The following is a 19560-nucleotide window of genomic DNA, read 5'->3' as shown; positions in this document are numbered from 1 at the left end:
GACACTCATCACTAAAGATGAAAGGTACATCCTTAGCTAGGAGACTAGTTAGGGGTCTAGCAATTTGAGAGAAATTCTTGATAAAGCGTCTGTAGAACCCTGCATGTCCCAAAAAGCTACGGATTCCTTTCACATTTGTGGGAGGTGGAAGTTTTTCAATAACTTCAATCTTTGCTTTGTCCACCTCTATACCACGTTCGGACACTTTATGTCCTAGCACTATTCCTTCCTGAACCATAAAATGGCATTTCTCCCAGTTCAGGATTAAGTGCTTTTCTTCACATTGTTGCAAGTCTCTATCTAAATTCTCCAAACAATGATCGAAGGTTTTGCCATAGACGGTAAAATCATCCATGAAAACCTCCATGATCTTTTCAATCATGTCCGAGAAAATAGACATCATGCACCGTTGGAAAGAAGCTGGAGCATTGCACAATCCGAACGACATTCGTCGGTATGCATAAGTTCCATACGGGCATGTAAAGGTAGTCTTTTCTTGGTCATCTGGGTGGATTGGGATTTGGTGATATCCAGAATAACCATCAAGGAAACAGAAGAAAGAGTGGTTTGCAAGCCGTTCCAACATTTCATCAATGAAGGGTAACGGAAAGTGATCTTTCTTTGTAGCCTTATTGAGTTTTCGATAGTCAATACACATACGCCACCCAGTGACAATTCGTTGAGGGATGAGTTCATTTTTCTCATTCCTAACAACCGTCATTCCTCCTTTCTTTGGCACTACTTGGACAGGGCTAACCCACTCACTATGTGGCACAGGATAAATAATCCCAGCACGATAGAGTTTGACCTCTTTCTTAACAACCTCTCGCATAGCATTGTTAAGTCTCCGTTGTGGTTCCCTTGAAGGTGTAGAATTTGGATCAATAGGGATACGATGAGTGCAGAGAATGGGACTAATGCACGTGAGATCTTCGAGAGAGTAGCCAAATGCTGATCTATGCCTTTCAAGAACAGTGACAAGTTGTTGTGTTTCATAATCGGAAAGCTTGTCACGGATAATTACTGGAGTTCTTGGGTTGTTGTGCAAAAAGACATATCTAAGGCTAGAAGGAAGAGGTTTTAACTCTATCGAAGGAGGTGAAGGTTGTTCATTTTTATCTAGCTCAACGGGTTCTACCAACTCTTCTTCTTCTTGAACAAAGTGTTCATGATTAAAGAATGGTTGGGTCATCTCCTCTTGAGTCACCATTAAGATCTCCTCAATAGGATCTGGGTCAAGTTTGGGTTCCACTATCGTGTTAATTGATCTAGCTAGAGGAGCAACAATAGTGGAATTCCCAACCTTGAAGTCTAAATGACCTTGTTGTGGTTGTTCTTGTAGAAGTTTCATGATTGGTCTGCCAATCAAGAGAGGAATCTCTGGTATGTCAAAAATGTGAAAATCTAGACATACTCCAGAGTCCTTGATTCTAACAAGAACTGCCCTTAATACCCCATGGCTTTCTAGAATTAATCTAGATGGACTTTGTAAAAGTTTTTGAGATGGGGTTATGGACTCGTTGGGATAAAGAGTGTCAGCTAACTCCTTGGAAATAACATTTATCCCAACATATGGATTGTAGTGGACCTTCCTAGCGGACCTTCTAATTTGGCACAGAAGAATGGTTGAAGGAGTGATGATTCGAGCTACCTCAGGAGACAGCTCAGCTTCTGTTAGCCATTCATAACTCAGAATAGCCGAAAGGCTTTTGATGTGTTCTATGTCAATAGATTCTACTCTTAGAATGGATTGAGTGGTCCTTGCTAGAGGTCGTGTTTGGATAGGATAATTCGAGGTGTTTCCATAATCTTCAAAAAGATCTTCCTCGAATTCAAAGGGATGCTCTAAAGGTGGTGGTTCATCATCCCTTAGTTGGTTTTGCATTCCCTTATCAGAAGGTTTCTCTACAACCAAATTAATAGGTGGGTTGTTGACGGTTCTTAAGTATCAATTTTAATTATCAAATAAACAAAAGAAAGGACCAATATGCAACCAACACCTAGAATTAGGGTTTGATCTGACAGAATTCCACGAGTTTTGTTGTTTATCTGTTTCTGTAGGGGGTTATCAGGAAATAAGGAAGAAAGGCCCACATGTCGGGATTACATAGAGATATCAACGCACTGCACGATTTTACATCATCTAGAAGACTCCAGAAGCCACGAGACCGAAGCGGAGGCGAAACTGGGCCAGGCCCAGTGCGCCCGCCCTGGTAGCCTGGGCGCCCGCCCCCCTCTGGAGCCAGATCAGGACTCTCTTCGCTCGGGATATTCCACCGACCTATTGGATCAAGAAAAACATAGTACCACCTCGCCTATCGACCCAAAAACGCATAGAAGGGGAGGACTATATAAGCAAGGCCCCCTTGGCCCCTGGAGAAGACATGAAGAAATTATCATAGAGACTGAGGGGTGCCCTCGAAGGAAAACCTCTTCTCTAATTAATATTTCTTTTTAGGCTTAGCAATCAATGTAAGGTAGAAATAGATCTTCTAGTTTCTACTAGATTGAGAGAGATAGAGTGGAGGTGTAGAGTGGAGGAAGCCCGGCCTGTCGGTGTCTACTCCAAGCTTGTACCTGCGGGATCAAGTTCTCCTAACCCGAAGCTTGCTCCTAGGATTCTTCAGTAATTCAACTTCTAAATTCTAGTAAGTTCTTGTTTTATTGTTCTTATGGTTTATGAGTTTACTTTAATCTCTTCGCGTAGAGTTTAGAGTAATCATTGCTGGCGTAAACGTGGTGTTTAGGCTGGGGTACTCATAGATATTCCTTGACTAGCTGGACCGTGGTAGTAGTGAGGAACGTGACAATTCCGAGCAACCTTTGTAGATCACATCTCGTTAGCAGGAAGGATAGGGTTTATAGGTGCGGGTTGAACATCCTTTGTGGTGTCTAGATTCCGTTAGCCTCCCCATTAGAGCAATAGATCATCCTTAACAAGGTTAGAAGGAGACTACGGTGGCAGTCTTCTCTATTTATCACTCACATCGAAAGACATTCTTTGTGCCTAAAGGTTAGTAGTAATAGACCGATTAGTCAGATGCACTCTTTCTCCTAGTGGTAAAAAAATAAATACGATACTCTGGATAATTTCCCGGGTGAAGTGCTCACCGATATCCGTGCGCTTGCGGATCAATTCCTTATTGCGTTCCCAAATATCAACAAGCATTTCTGGCGCCGTTGCCGGGGAGAAAGACGGTTGCTGAGATAACCTATGTCTTACTATTAGCTTGTATCTATACTTTTATCTTTTCTTATCTTTTATATCTTTTATTTATTTTCTTTACTCTTACCTTATGGAAAACCAAAATTCTAAATCGATCCATGAGTCTACAATCCGTTTAGCAACTGACCTTTTACCATGGGAATCATCACAGCCTATCCAAACATCCCAGTATAAGTTAAGTTCTAGGTTGATTGCCATGATTCAAAACCTATCTTTTTTGGGAAAGGAAGACGAAAACCCTTACCTTCATATTACAGATTTTGAGCAAACATGTGATTGTCTTCGCATTGAAGGCATTTCTGATAAGACTTTACGTTGGAAGCTTTTTCCTTTTTCCTTAAGGGGAGAAGCTAGACAATGGTACAGTCAGAAGGTAAGTCAACAACAAGGTGAATGGGGAGTTTTACGAGCCAACTTTTGTCTAGATTTCTATTCCCTTGACCGTATAGCCGACCTTAGACTCGAAGTCCTATCTTTTAAACAAAAAGATAATGAAACTTTGGGAAAATCCTGGAAACGTTTTTCTAATCTTTTAGAATCTGGTCCAAACCTTAATCTTGAAGACCCTGTTCTTTTATTTCACTTTTTTCGAGGTCTTCAGAAAAATCACAAACAAATGCTACACACAATGTCTAGTGGTTCTTTCTTTCGCATCCCTGCTGATGAAGCTAGAGTGATCCTAGATAGAATCCTAGAAGCTGAGATGGATAATACCCTTCATGATGAAACCTACGAAGCCGAAGTAGACACTCTGCCAAGTTCTTCATCTACTTTAGCTATCCCAAGTTCTGAGCCACAAGAGGAAGAAATTCCACCACCGGACTTCATGCTGGATATAGAATCCGATCTTTTTGCCGATTTTGGAAATATTTCAAACTACCATTCTATTCACAAACCCCAAAACGGCCAGTTTAGCATTTATTTGCCAAGTGAATATCAATTGAGAGAGCTTATCTCAGTGATGAGTAGCGAATGGTTGGAGGAATCAGAGCTTTCCTCTGATGTGATCCGTTTGGACACACCCTCTATAACTATACGCTGTGCTTATAATTTTGATCGATTTAATGCTCTTTATAATCCTGTTGTGGGGATCAACATTATGTCTGAATCCTTTGCACTTAAACTATTTAAAAATCTTGTCTTAACCCCCACAACAAAGGTCATAAAGGAATCTTCGGGACGATTAGTCCCCAGTCTTGGAATTATTAATATCCTACCTCTTACGGTAGAAGGCTCCATGGTTCATTTGAACTTCTATATCTTTGATACATGGGACTTCGACCTGTTGATAGGACAACCTTTTAGAAGACTCCTTTATGATGGTCATACTGGAAAGCTACACATTTCTTTTGGAAAAACTTTTAAATTCCCAATAATAATTTCACACTCCTTAAATAATAAGGCCGAGTCATATCTTTTGCCTGATCCTATGGAGGAAGTAAAGGCTGCATCTCTGGAGCTTTTAGATGAACCAGACTTAGAAGACGAAACTCCTTTCTTCACTGAAGAAGAAGACGAACCTTCTGAGCCTGAACCCTTAGATGAGTTTGCAGAAACACCTAGACCTCCTATAGAGCTTAAAACTTTGCCACCCGGTCTTACCTATGCTTTGCTAAACAATAATCCAGAGTTCCCTGTGATCATTAGCGATAAACTCACTCAGGATCAAACTCTGCGATTAATGACCATTCTTGAAAAACATCACTCAGTTTTCGGCTACTCACTTCAAGATCTTACAGGAATCAGTCCTATGATTTGTACCCATCGTATTCCAACAGATCCTTCTGTTACACCCTCTCGAGAACCCCAACGTAGACTTAACAACACTATGAGAGAGGTAGTTAAAAAGGAAGTTATAAAGTTGCTGCATGCAGGGATTATATATCCTGTGCCGCACAGTGAGTGGGTGAGCCCAGTACAAGTTGTGCCCAAAATGGGAGGTATGACAGTTATCATGAATGAAAAGAATGAGCTAATTCCGCAACGCACCGTCATAGGATGGCGGATGTGCATAGACTATAGAAAACTAAACAAAGCCACGAGAAAGGATCACTTTCCTTTACCTTTTATAGATGAGATGCTAGAGCGGTTAGCAAACCATTCGTTCTTCTGTTTCTTAGATGGATATTCAGGGTATCACCAAATCCCGATCCATCCCGATGATCAAAGCAAAACCACTTTTACATGCCCTTATGGAACTTATGCTTACCGTAGAATGTCTTTTGGGTTATGTAATGCACCAGCTTCTTTTCAAAGATGCATGATGTCTATATTTTCTGATATGATTGAAGAGATTATGGAAGTTTTCATGGATGATTTCTCTGTTTATGGAAAAACTTTTGATAGTTGTCTTAAAAACTTAGACAAGGTTTTGCAAAGATGTAAAGAAAAGCACTTAGTCCTTAATTGGGAAAAATGTCATTTTATGGTTAGGGAAGGAATAGTGCTAGGTCACCTAGTGTCTGAAAGAGGGATTGAGGTAGACAAAGCTAAAATTGAAGTGATTGAACAACTACCTCCACCTGTGAATATAAAAGGAATTCGAAGCTTTCTTGGCCATGCTGGTTTTTATCGAAGATTCATAAAAGATTTTTTATTTATTGCTAGACCACTTACTCTTTTGCTAGCCAAGGATGCTCCTTTCGAATTTGATGATGCATGTCTAACATCTTTCAATTTATTAAAGAAAGCACTCATCTCTGCACCAATCATTCAACCCCCTGATTGGTCGTTGCCTTTTGAAATTATGTGTGATGCTAGTGATTATGCTGTGGGGGCAGTATTGAGACAAACTAAAGATAAGAAGCATCATGCAATTGCTTATGCCAGTAAAACTTTGACAGGAGCTCAACTTAATTATGCAACCACTGAAAAAGAGCTTCTGGCTGTTGTCTTTGCCATAGATAAATTTAGATCTTATTTAGTTGGAGCTAAAATAATTGTTTACACTGATCATGCTGCACTAAAATATTTGCTCACTAAAAAAGATGCTAAACCTCGCCTAATTAGATGGATCTTATTACTCCAAGAATTTGATTTAGAAATAAAAGATAAAAAAGGAGTAGAAAATTCTGTTGCTGATCACTTGTCTAGAATGTATTTTAAGAGTCCACAGGAAACCCCCATCAATGATTCACTCCGGGACGACATGCTCTACGGGATTAACAGGTCTGACCCCTGGTATGCAGATATTGTTAATTTTATGGTTTCAGGGTATGTACCACCAGGAGCAAACAAGAAGAAGCTTATTCAAGAAAGTCGTTCACATATATGGGATGAGCCATACCTCTTCCGAGTATGCTCTGATGGCTTACTCAGGAGATGTGTGACCACTGAGGAAGGATGGAAGATCATCGACAGGTGTCATTCGTCACCATATGGAGGTCACTATGGAGCATTCCGTACACATTCAAAGATCTGGCAGTGTGGATTCTATTGGCCTACAATGTATGAAGACACAAGGCAATATATCAGAAGATGTGGGCCATGTCAAAGGCACGGAAACATAAATACAAGGGATGCAATGCCACTTACCAATAACCTTCAGATTGAGCTCTTTGATGTCTGGGGAATAGACTACATGGGTCCATTTCCTCCATCAAAGAAGTGTGAGTACATCTTGGTGGCAGTTGACTATGTCTCCAAGTGGGTAGAAGCATTACCTTGCAAGCATGCCGACAACGTCAGTTCAAAGAGGATGTTTGAAGAAATTATATTTCCAAGATTTGGAGTTCCCAGAGTAGTGATAAGTGATGGAGGAGCACACTTCATCGACAAACGCTTCAAGCAATACCTATCAAGACATGGAATCTGTCACAACGTCGCTACCCCCTATCATCCTCAGACAAGTGGCCAAGCAGAGACTTCCAACAAACAAATCAAGAATATTCTTCAGAAGACAGTAAATGAAATGGGAACGACATGGAAAGACAAGTTACCCGATGCACTCTGGGCATACCGGACAGCATACAAGACCCCAATTGGGATGTCTCCATACCAATTGGTGTATGGGAAGACTTGCCATCTACCTGTTGAACTAGAGTTCAAAGCACACTGGGCCATAAAGAGATGGAATATGGACCTAGATGTTGCTGGAGATTAAAGAAGAATGCAACTATCAGAATTAGAAGAATGGCGAGAGAAGGCATATCACAATTCAAAGATCTACAAAGAAAGAGTCAAGAGGTGGCATGACAAGAGAATCAAGAAGAAGGAGTTCACACCCGGAGATAAGGTATTACTTTTTAATTCCAGGGTGAAGCTTTTCGGGCATGGAAAACTCCGGAGCAAATGGGAAGGACCATTCAAGGTAATCAATTCATCATCCCACGGAGCTATCACACTTCAAAATAGCGAAGGTATGTTATTCAAGGTAAATGGTCAACGTCTTAAATTATTTTTAGAGCCCAATGAGGAATTTGAAGAAATAGACGTAGTCTATTTTTACCTTCCCATGGAAAATTAGAGGCCGACACTTTTGGTCTGATGGTTTTGGGTCATATATATATTTTTCTAAATAATTTCGCATCTAGAAACGCGCTCGGAGAAGTGGGCCCACAGAGGGGCCAGAGAGAGGGCGGGCGCCCAGCTCAGGTGGGCGTGCGCCCAGCCCCTGTTCCCCCTCGGTCCCGACTTTCTCTGTTATAGAAAATGCACTTAGGGTGATCCGAATAATCCCTCGGATGGAAAGTTTCGCACGCACATCGACGGGAGCAACCCGAACAACCCCTACTCCTCAAAGGATCATCATCCAAGACGAAGACCACTATCAAGGTGCCAATTGGCACAAGAATCCTTCCACCTAGACCCAATGAGAGGGTCGTTGGAGTCAAGACCAACCGGAGCGGCGAGATCAGCAGTGTTCGCTACACTACGGAGGAGGAAAGGCCTTACTTTGAAGGGATTAGAGCAGCCAAAGTCCGTTTCATCCCTCCAAAGGCAGCCCCGAAGCACTCTCTCAATGCTTTTGAGACACCTCCTAAGCGTCGTATGACTATAATGGATATTGATGAGGAAGTTCGTAGGCTAGATAGAGTTATCGTAGACCTCCAGTCTTCGATTAATTCCCTCACTAGGCAGCTCTCTAACCACAACACCATTATACTAGGCCTTAGGCAGGATCTTGCCAGTGCCAACAAGAAGATCAAGGAATTAGAGCGCCGCTAAGTTATCTAGATTAGACCTTGAGGCAATGCATCTTAGTTATCTATCTTTAAATTCGGTTTAGGTTTACTATTATTATCACTTTGCTATCAGTCTTTTGTAGTAAATGCCTCAAGATCAATAAAGAATATTATTATTATTATTATTATTATTATCATTATTATTATTATTATTATTATTATTATGTCTTGTGTGTCTCTACTTTATTTTTGTGCAAGAAAGCAGAAAACAAGTATGGGGGAGATCCCTTAACATGCCAAACACACTCCAACTACACCACTCCACGATTCAGGTACACACTCTGCACACTTTACACATACATTTATTCTGGATTATGCAGATTACTGTTTTCGACATGATAAAACAAAAGGATTAAAATATTTCTAATCATGATTAATCTCAATCTATGATATTTCCTGAAAACTTGCAATTATTATAAAATCATTTTAAAACCCTGTGTTACTTAAGTCAATATGGAATATGTGAGGGTAGAGTATGAGTTTCTTATTCTTGATATCATTGTTACTTGGAGAATTTATTTCAAAATATTCAAATTTCTAGCTACCATCCTCAGTGTTCTATATGCCTGATAAAACTGAAAATATTAATTATGATTATAAAAGCTATCTGCTCTGTATTGAGTTTGTTCAAAATGAGTTAGACCCTTGTTGAGAGATTTATCATGCTCCTAAGATCAAGACATTAATTTAGTAAGATTCACTCTTCCGAAGTATTATTGCATTAGAGGCATGGGCTATGCAAAAATAGAAATATTTCGAGGAAATAAAAAGGAGCAAGTGCTCGACAACCTCACAGAAAAAAATGGACAAGTGTCCGGCAGTAGAATTAGGGGTACCTCGGTATCCACTTAAAAAAAAGAAGAGAAAAAAATGATAGCCCATGGTCCCTCTAATAAGCAATATGCCAGCAAGAGTTGACAAAGTTTTTAATTTCCAAAGTCTTTGATCTAAGAGTATGACATTCCCCTCCTCGGATCCCGTTTTGATCAGGCAATAAATGCAAAGTAAGTATGCTTGAGAATTTTTGCAAATTCAAACAACCTCAGTGAGATATATATATAAAAGATAATGAGTGATCTGAGAGAACCTATGAGGATCAAAAAGGTATGCTAACTTTCTTTCAAAAATATACAAAAACTCCAAGTGATAGGATTGAGAAGAAAGGATCTTTACTCTTAACCATAAACTTCCCTGACTACAGTACACAGTGGATATTTTTAACACCCTGCAAATATAAAGAATGTTTTAAAATGTTTTACCCCAGATATTGTTCTTAACCATCCTTTTCTCGAGGACGAGTAAAAGCCTAAGTATGGGGGTATTTGTTGACGGTTCTTAAGTATCAATTTTAATTATCAAATAAACAAAAGAAAGGACCAATATGCAACCAACACCTAGAATTAGGGTTTGATCTGACAGAATTCCACGAGTTTTGTTGTTTATCTGTTTCTGCAGGGGGTTATCAGGAAATAAGGAAGAAAGGCCCACATGTCGGGTTTACATAGAGATATCAACGCACCGCACGATTTTACATCATCTAGAAGATTCCAGAAGCCACGAGACCGAAGCGGAGGCGAAACTGGGCCAGGCCCAGGGCGCCCGCCCTGGTAGCCTGGGCGCCCGCCCCCCTCTGGAGCCAGATCAGGACTCTCTTCGCTCGGGATATTCCACCGACCTATTGGATCAAGAAAAACATAGTACCACCTCGCCTATCGACCCAAAAACGCATAGAAGGGGAGGACTATATAAGCAAGGCCCCCCTGGCCCCTGGAGAAGACATGAAGAAATTATCATAGAGACTGAGGGGTGCCCTCGAAGGAAAACCTCTTCTCTAATTAATATTTCTTTTTAGGCTTAGCAATCAATGTAAGGTAGAAATAGATCTTCTAGTTTCTACTAGATTGAGAGAGATAGAGTGGAGGTGTAGAGTGGAGGAAGCCCGGCCTGTCGGTGTCTACTCCAAGCTTGTACCTGCGGGATCAAGTTCTCCTAACCCGAAGCTTGCTCCTAGGATTCTTTAGTAATTCAACTTCTAAATTCTAGTAAGTTCTTGTTTTATTGTTCTTATGGTTTATGAGTTTACTTTAATCTCTTTGCGTAGAGTTTAGAGTAATCATTGCTGGCGTAAACGTGGTGTTTAGGCTGGGGTACTCATAGATATTCCCTGACTAGCTGGACCATGGTAGTAGTGAGGAACGTGACAATTCCGAGCTACCTTTGTAGATCACATCTCGTTAGCAGGAAGGATAGGGTTTATAGGTGCGGGTTGAACATCCTTTGTGGTGTCTAGATTCCGTTAGCCTCCCCATTAGAGCAATAGATCATCCTTACCAAGGTTAGAAGGAGACTACGGTTGCAGTCTTCTCTATTTATCACTCACATCGAAAGACATTCTTTGTGCCTAAAGGTTAGTAGTAATAGACCGGTTAGTCAGATGCACTCTTTCTCCTAGTGGTAAAAAAATAAATACGATACTCTGGATAATTTCCCGGGTGAAGTGCTCACCGATATCCGTGCGCTTGCGGATCAATTCCTTATTGCGTTCCCAAATATCAACATGGGTCAGGTGGAATTTCTAACTCGGTTGCAAGTTCCTCATCTTTTGGTTTAGGATCAGGCTCGACTTCTTCTTCTTCTTCAGGAAACTCATCATAAATGCCTGTGTAAGGGGTATTTTCAAGGATTCTTTCTAGGATGGCTCTCCCCTCATCTGTGAGTTTGTGTGTGAATGAGCCTCCTGAAGCAATGTCGAGGTGAAGAGCAGCCTCCTTGCTTAGATCACGATAAAAGTGGTAGTACAGTACATGGTCAGGCAGGGAAAGGTTTGGACCGGAATTGGTAAGGCTTGTGAACCTAGCCCAAGCTGCTCCTAAAGTTTCCTTCTCCCTTTGTTTGAATGTAAGAATTTCGATTCTAAGGTCAGCGATTCGAAAAAGTGGGAAGAAAGCGAGACAAAAGTTGCCCCGAAGTTCATCCCAACTTCCATTAACGCCTCCTACAGAATGAGCATACCACTTCTTTGCTCTTCCCAAAAGGGAGAACGGAAATAATTTCCATTTATGGGTTTCTTGTGTCATGCCAGAAATAGATCGGCAAGAGCACAACTGCTCGAATTCTCTAAGGTGGGTGTATGGATCTTCATCTACTTGCCCAGAGAAGGGTTGCTCCTGAATCATAGCTATTAGATCAGGGCCGAGGTCATAGCCATCTGTAAGAATTGGATGTGATGATGGTGGTGGCTCTAATAACTCGCCTTTTGGAGCAAAGAATTTATAGATAGGAGTAAATCCATGTGGTGTGGTGAAAATGGTAAGGTGAGTGTGGTAAAAGGAAAAGAAAAAGGATACACGGACGGCTTGGTTCGAAACTAGCACAGCTACCGTTCCCCGGCAACGGCGCCAAAAAGCTTGTTGGGTATTTTAAATGCAAACAGAAAAATCTGCAAGCGCACGGATACCGATGTAGCTTTCACCCGGGAGTATTCCAGAGTATCGATTTTCCACAGGGAACGTGAGTGTACTAATTAAGATCCAAGATCGCCCAAGGATAACTATATAATTATTTTTGGTGGGAAGAGAGGAAGTTTCCTCGGAGTTCTCTAGTTGATCTAAGAATCAAGAATTACTTCAAAGATTATCTATATCGGGACATCAGAACACTAACCACAGAAAGAGGTGAGAAGGGGGCTAGGAAGCTCCGACTACGGTCCTACAAACAACGATCCGAACGAGGTGGAATACGTCGACCGTTAGGGCTGTCACTACCCTAAGGCTACCACAACAATCCGCAGGATTGGGTGCAATTCTAGGTAATTGCAAGACTAAACACCACGTCTAATCTATTAATTACTACTCCAATGTTGCAAAGATTAGAGCACTTGATGCAAGCGGGAATCCAATAAATAACTTGAATGTAAATAAAAGTAATTAAAGAACTCAAGATTATGAATTGAAGAACCTGGAGAACGATGAAGAACGAACCAGTTGCTGCAAAAGTATAATGTTGAGGAAGATCCGACAGATCCGGCTCCTCCTCCGCTCTCCTCTTCTCTCTCCCTATTTTCTAGATTACAACTAGAACTAACTAGAACTAGAACTAGAGGAACTAGAACTAGAACTAGATGAACTAGAACTAGATCTAGATGAACTAGAGGTAGAACTAGAAGAACTAGAGGGATCCTCTCTACTTGGATGAAGAATTGAAACCCTAGCTTTGATTCTGTAGAAGAGGTATGATCTCCAGGGGCCAGGGGGTCTGGTTTTATAGTCCCTTCAAGTGAATCTGGGCCGTCGGATCAAACCGACATTGATCGTGTGGTTTTCCTTGAAGTATTAGGTCGGTGGAGCGTTGTCCCCGAATTGGACTCTGTTTGGTCCAGGGGGGAGGGCGGGCGCCCAGTAAGGGAGGGCGGGCGCCCAGTGCCCGGCTCCGTTACGTCTCCCGTTCGCTCCCGTGGCTTCTGGACTCTTCTAGATGGTAGATAATTGTGTGGCATGTTAATATCTCTATGTAAACCCGACGTGTGGGCCTTTCTTCCGTATTTCCTGATAACCCCCTGCAGAAATAGACAAACACCAAAACTTGTGGAATTCTGTCAGATAAAACCCTAAGTCTAGGTGTTGGTTCCATTTAGATCCTTTTCCATGATTAATTGATAGTTAAATGTGAGCATTAAGGACCGTCAACAGTAACCCTCCATGAAACCAAATCGAATCAAGTGAGACTACACCGTACCGTCGTTCGTGAAGGCTGTCGGATTCTTGCAGTGAGAACATGGACATATGGTTGCCGTCCACTTCGATCTCTCACGGTGAGCTTTCGCCACGGCAAATAACTTCGTCACTTCGACAAGGTACCGCGGGGTCAGCACCCGATTCATCCCATACATCCTTTCCGACCTATCCTTCTCATGTCTGCGAACCGTTACGCATCGAACACAGAAGGTTTCATATGCATCCATTAGGAATCTAGACAAAAAAACACAGCTTTCTCTCTCCTCCATGAAACTAGATCTAGATCTAGCTATATATAGACATAGAATATAGACATAGATTAGGGAGGCTCAAAAGTGAGAGAAAGAGGAGGGAAAGAGGGGAGGGAGCTACTTTGCACCTCTTATGATGTTCTACTCCACCAAATCAAAGTTCTAAACCATAATTCAATTGTTTGATCAAATTTTAGGGCAAAACCACTCCCCCCACGATTTGGAAGAGAGCAGCCGTGAGGAAGAAGAGGGTCGGCTGGCTGCTATTTATACAGCCAACGAACTACCGAAGCGGGCAACATAAACTGCCCGCTAGCAGTTAATTAACATTAACCGCAGCGGGCATCGTAACGAGCCCGCTACGCTAAATGCATTAGCAGTCGCCGGCACGCTAGGACGCCCGCTGCGGTAATATGATTAACCGAAGCGGGCGACTTATATTGCCCGCTGCGGTTAATCGTTTACTGCAGCGGGTGTTCCTGTGGCCGGGAGTATTCACGTGCAGTTGAATAACCGTGGCAGGCGAAAACTCTGCCCGCCACGGAGATGGAAATGGGCTCGTTGCGGTTAATCAATCCTGTAGTAGTGACATATAAATATTTGACGCCGATGCCCCTGTGCATGCGCAGCATTCGGCTCACACGTGTTTAGTTCCTTATGGAAAAAAATTTCGCGACACTGTAGCACTTTCGTTTGTTTGTAATAATTATTGTTCAACCATAGACTAATTAGGCTCAAAAGATTCGTCTCGTCAATTCCGACCAAACTATGCAATTAGTTTTTATTTTTGTCTATATTTAATACTCCATGCATGCGTCTAAAGATTCGATGATGTGACGGGAAATCATAAAAAATTTTGTGTTTTGAGGTGGAAGTAAATAAGGCCATAGGCAAGTTAAAACACTGCATCCCACATATCCCGTAAAGTTGGACACCATTCCACATGCCAATAAGGGAATTATTTGCAGAATAGTTTGATACAAATAGTAATAAAAAATAGTATGGTCGCGAACGGTAATGCCGGTGATTAGCATATGCAAAATTAGTCGCTCACATCGTTGGAGAGAATTATTTGCTTCACAATTTGATACTAATAGTAATAAAAAATAGTCTGGCCAGCGATCGGACATACCGGTGATTAGCACAGGCAAATTATTATTTTATTACTACTAGTATAATTTTGCTAATAGTAAAATTTTGCTATGTAAATAATTCTCTTCTAGCATATGAGCAGTAAATTTCCATGTGATAATCAACATGGCATCTGGTCTATGGTCATACTGCTTTTTATTTCTATTAATATTTATTTTGCTATAATGTAAATAATTCCGTCCTCTCATATGAGCGGTAACTTTGCCTGTGGTAATCAAAGAAGCGTCCAGTCTATGGGCAGACTATATTTTATTATTACAAGTATCATCTTGCTATGTAAATAATTCCATCCTAACATGTGAGTGGTAAATTTGCCTCTGGAAATCAACATGTATTTTTTTATTACTAATAGTACATTAGATTTAATAAATAATTATTCTTAGACCCATGGACAGTGATAAATACCAAGGCGGGAGATGGAATATTATTATTATTATTATTATTATTATTATTATTATTATTATTATTATTATTATTATTATTATTATTATTATTATTATTATTATTATTATTATTATTATTATTATTATTATCATCATCATCATTTGTTGCTCAAAATAATTATGTTCAGAACTATGTGCAGTAATTTGAACTTCATAATAATCCTTTCTAATAATGCTAAAGTAGTAATTATTTGTGTTTTTTTGCAAATGCCAACCAAGCCGTGTGCAGCATCCAATTTCTAGGCCAGGCTTCAAAATTATTATTTATGTCATTTGAACCCCTGATGCATTTTTTTTTACTTAGGGCACTCCCAATGCAGAAACTACCATAGTTTCTATAGACATTAATTATGGTGCCACCTAAGCATTTTGCTGACGTAGCAAGGTAGTTATTGAAGAGAGATAGCAAAAATCATAGAAGTTGGGTCTAAGTTAGAAACCATGTCTACACGAAATCCAAAACATGAAGTGATATGATTGATTGAGAATGGAGAGAAAAGGAATGTAATTATTGTATAGAAACTATCCATATACATAGTGTCGTCTATAAAAATTAATTCTATAGAAACCACATGTAGTTTCGTTTAAGTCCTTAAATAATCCAGATCAGGCCCATGCACAATAAAAGGTTACACTATTTTTTATTACTAATAGTATAAATTTTGCTAGTAAATAATTGCATCATGACATGTAATTGGTAAATTTCCATGTGTTAATCAACTGGCCATCTAGGATGCGATTAGACTATTTTTTTATTACTAATAGCATAAGTTTGCTATGTAATAATTACATCCAAAACTATGAACAGTAAATGGACATCTGATCTACGGTCAGACTATTTGTTATTACTAATAGTACTATTTTATGTGTAATTAACTCTATTCTAACATGTAAGCGGTAAATTTGTCTGTGTGTATCATTGGGTTGCCCGGTGTGCAGCTAGACCATTTTTTACTTATAGTATCATTTTGCTATGTAAAAAATCCGTCATGGCAGGTGAGCGGTAAATTTGTGACAATTAACATATATTTTTATTACTAATAGTGTTATTTGTTTCAATAAATAATTATTTCTGGACCCATGAATAATAAAATTATCTGTTAGAAATACCAAAGGTGTCAAGGTCTTTGAACATGGTATATTTTTATTACTATTATAAAAATAGTTATGTTGAGAACCAGTAAATTTTAACTTCATATACTTAGGGTAATAATAATCCTTTCTAATAATGCTCAAGTAGTAATTATTTTGTTTTCGCAAACAAATACTTGTTCAGCTTCACACTATTTACACAAATTACACTGACATTTGAATCCAGTGCAACAAACTAATTCAACAACACTGAGATATCAAAGAATATCAACATTAACAAGTGCTAATACATTCAATTACAATCCAAGATCACATTCAATACATCAATATTACTACTAATTGTACCATGTAAACAAAATTAGACCATGATGCGCCACTCCTAGCTGGTTGGTTGGTGCTGTGTACCATGAAGAGAATAGCATCAGCGTTGCTGAGGTGGAGCTCATATTTGGTCAAGCGCTGAACCACATGTATGTGCTAGTCGCCAGCAACAACGCATTATTCCTGGGAATAATTTTCACCACAAAAGCTAGTAAGAAATAAAGAGATAAAGGCAGCGCGCATCGTGATTCATGAAACTCAGAAAGAAGGAAAAAACCCACAATGAAATCAAACAAACAGGACAGCACATGGCGAGGATGTGGTACCTTGCTGGAGACGGTCGTCGTCGTAGAGAAATTGTCTGTAAGAAACTAGGGAGATCAGTGAGCAGAATCTCCATCCAACGGTTGCATGTCGCAGAGCATGTACTCTGCAGAGCACATTTAACTTTCTTGCAGGGAGCCCGAGAGATTAGGTTGCTCGGGGGAGGTAGCGCTGTTGGGGGCATGAGACAGGTGTGACCGTCCTCAGGCGAGAACCCGACCCCGTCGACGCCATCAGCGGATGGGGAAGGAGCAGCGCCTCGACATTGGCCGGTGGGGGAGGAGGAGGAGTCGTGCGCTCGAGTCGAGCGAGGCTGGTGCACCGCCATCGCCGGGGCGCATCGATCGTGTGCACACGAGTCGAGGGCGTGACACCATTGCCGGAGCATCGCCACCAGGAGGCTGCTAACACCGCTGCAAAGGGTAGCCTCCACCCGCTCCCTCCCGATGGATCCATGCATGCCGGATCGCTGGCCCCTCGATGGATCCGCCGGCGAGGATGGCGCCGATGGGAGGGCCACTGCAGCCAGCGTCGTGGGTGGGGATGGTCGTCGTTGGTGATGGCGATGGGTCCATCCGGCGCTGATGACCGGGATTAGGCTCCGCTACGATAGGACGCGCCTTCATCGGGGGTGCCGCGCGCAGAGGATGCGCCGCTGCTGAGTAGAGCCATGCCGTCGTTGGGGTGGTGTGGGGTGGGGGTCACCATGGAGCCACGTCCTCTGCGCCACCGTCGAGGGTGCTGTGATGTGCCATGTGGAGGATACCACGGTAACAGCTGGGAGGCACTAGTACAGGCAAGGGCTTTAGCCCCGGGCGTAAGAGCCTTTAGTCCCGGCTACGGAACCGGGGCTAAGGTTTCGGGACTAAATGTCCCACCTTTAGTTCCGGTTGGTAACAGCAACCGGGACTAAAAAGTGAGTCAGGTGTGCCACCTGGCCTCCACTTTTAGTCCCTGTTGTTGCTACCAACCGGGACTAAAGACTTTTTTTTTTCTTCTTTTCATTTGTTTTTCCATTTAGGGTTTACAATGATGTTATTGTTATTTTTGAATGCGTATTGTTTGCTGGTAGTTTATGGAACGCGCACCTATAATTTATATAATTTAAAGCATTACATAGACATATACTATAAAACACTATATATATATATATAAATAATATGTATCTATAGGTCCATAATATAATATTTACACATATGCTTCACGGACAAATTATTTACAACACAATTTATCTCCGCCACTCAAGCATCGTACAAATGATCATCGTTATTTGGTTTCATTGGCTCCTGATGGTTGAAGTAGCACTCGCCGCCGGGATTCAGGACTTGGTCGTTAAGAAATCCTACGATTGTCTCCTGAATTCCTTTTAGGCGCACCGCATCCAACACCTGCTCCTTCAGCCACATCTCCTTTAATAGACATTAAAGAAAAAAGTTAGAGGTATGAATAGGATTTATTAAATAGCAACAAATAAATGGAATAAACTTATTATATATACATGTTATATACTTTTAGTTGCTCAAGATTAGTTCTTTTGGCATACACCGTCATAAACTCGCACACATAGTAGCCACACAAATTGTTGTCCGGTGTCTACCGTAGAACCCACTGAAGTAAGATGGGCTTTCAAAGTGCTGCATTCAACTCTGGACGGTGTTTCTGCACGAACCCAGCCCAAACCCTAGCAATAAAACGATCATTATTAATTATCCATTACCAAGTTAAAAGAGCAGAATTTAATATATAGAGATCGGAGTTACCCTTGGATAATATCTATCATTTTTTGGTAATCGTCCTGTGGTTTTCTCAATGAGTCATAGATTACCAATTGACATTGCGAGAGATCAATGACAATTAGTATCCAATGAAAGCTGCATTTGTGTGCATATGTAGGCAAAATTAGTATATATCTTCATATTGATCTGATTAATTAGTTAAATAGAATGTACACACCATAACGACACTTACTTAAAGTTGTAGGTGTTGACGGTTCTTAAGTATCAATTTTCATTATCAAATAAACAAGAGAAAGGACCAATATACAAACAACATCTAGAATTAGGGTTTGATCTGACAGAATTCCACGAGTTTTGTTGTTTATCTGTTTCTGCAGGGGGTTATCAGGAAATAAGGAAGAAAGGCCCACATGTCGGGATTACATAGAGATATCAACGCACCGCGCAATTTTCCACCATCTAGAAGACTCCAGAAGCCACGGGAACAAAGCGAAGGCCGAAAGGGGCCAGGCCCTGGGCGCCCGCCCTCTGTTGGATGCCAATCAGGACTCTTTTCGCACACGATGCTCCACCGACCTAAAGGATCAAGGATAACCGTCCAATCAATGTCAGTTTGATCCAACGGCTCACGTTCACTTGAGGGGACTATAAAACCAGACCCCCTGGCCCCTGGAGGAGACAAGTTTATCATAGAGTTGAGGGGAGCCCTCGAAGGAAAACCTCTTCTCTAAATAAAATTTCTTTTTAGGTTTAGCAACCAATGTGAGTAGAAATAGATCTTCTAGTTTCTACTAGATTGAGAGAGATAGAGTGGAGGTGTAGATCGGAGGAAGCCTGGTCTGTCGGTGTCTACTCTGAGCTTGTACCTGCGGGATCAAGTTCTCCTAACCCGAAGCTTGCTCCTAGGATTCTTCAGTATTTCGACTTCTAAATTCTAGTAAGTTCTTGTTTTATTGTTCTTTTGGTTTATGAGTTTACTTTAATCTCTTCGCGTAGAGTTTAGAGTAATCATCTCTAGCGTAGACATGGTGTCTAAGTTAGGATACTCATAGATATTCCTTGACTATCTAGACCGTGGTAGTAGCGAGGAACGTGACAT

At 41.0% G+C, this 19560-nt stretch overlaps 1 long non-coding RNA gene across 1 annotated transcript; it reads right to left on the bottom strand.

Annotated features, from left to right (window-relative positions):
* On the bottom strand, window positions 16348-17397 carry LOC110435248. Its single transcript, XR_002452859.1, has 2 exons — window positions 16728-17397; window positions 16348-16584 (listed from the first exon to the last, which is right to left on the bottom strand). It is a non-coding gene; the product is annotated as an uncharacterized LOC110435248 (long non-coding RNA).

This window comes from Sorghum bicolor, chromosome 5 (assembly GCF_000003195.3).
Source record: "Sorghum bicolor cultivar BTx623 chromosome 5, Sorghum_bicolor_NCBIv3, whole genome shotgun sequence".
NCBI classification, from domain to species: Eukaryota; Viridiplantae; Streptophyta; class Magnoliopsida; order Poales; family Poaceae; genus Sorghum; species Sorghum bicolor.
The sequence above is the reverse complement of the archived record's forward strand: the minus strand, read 5'-3'. Positions and strand labels throughout refer to the sequence as shown.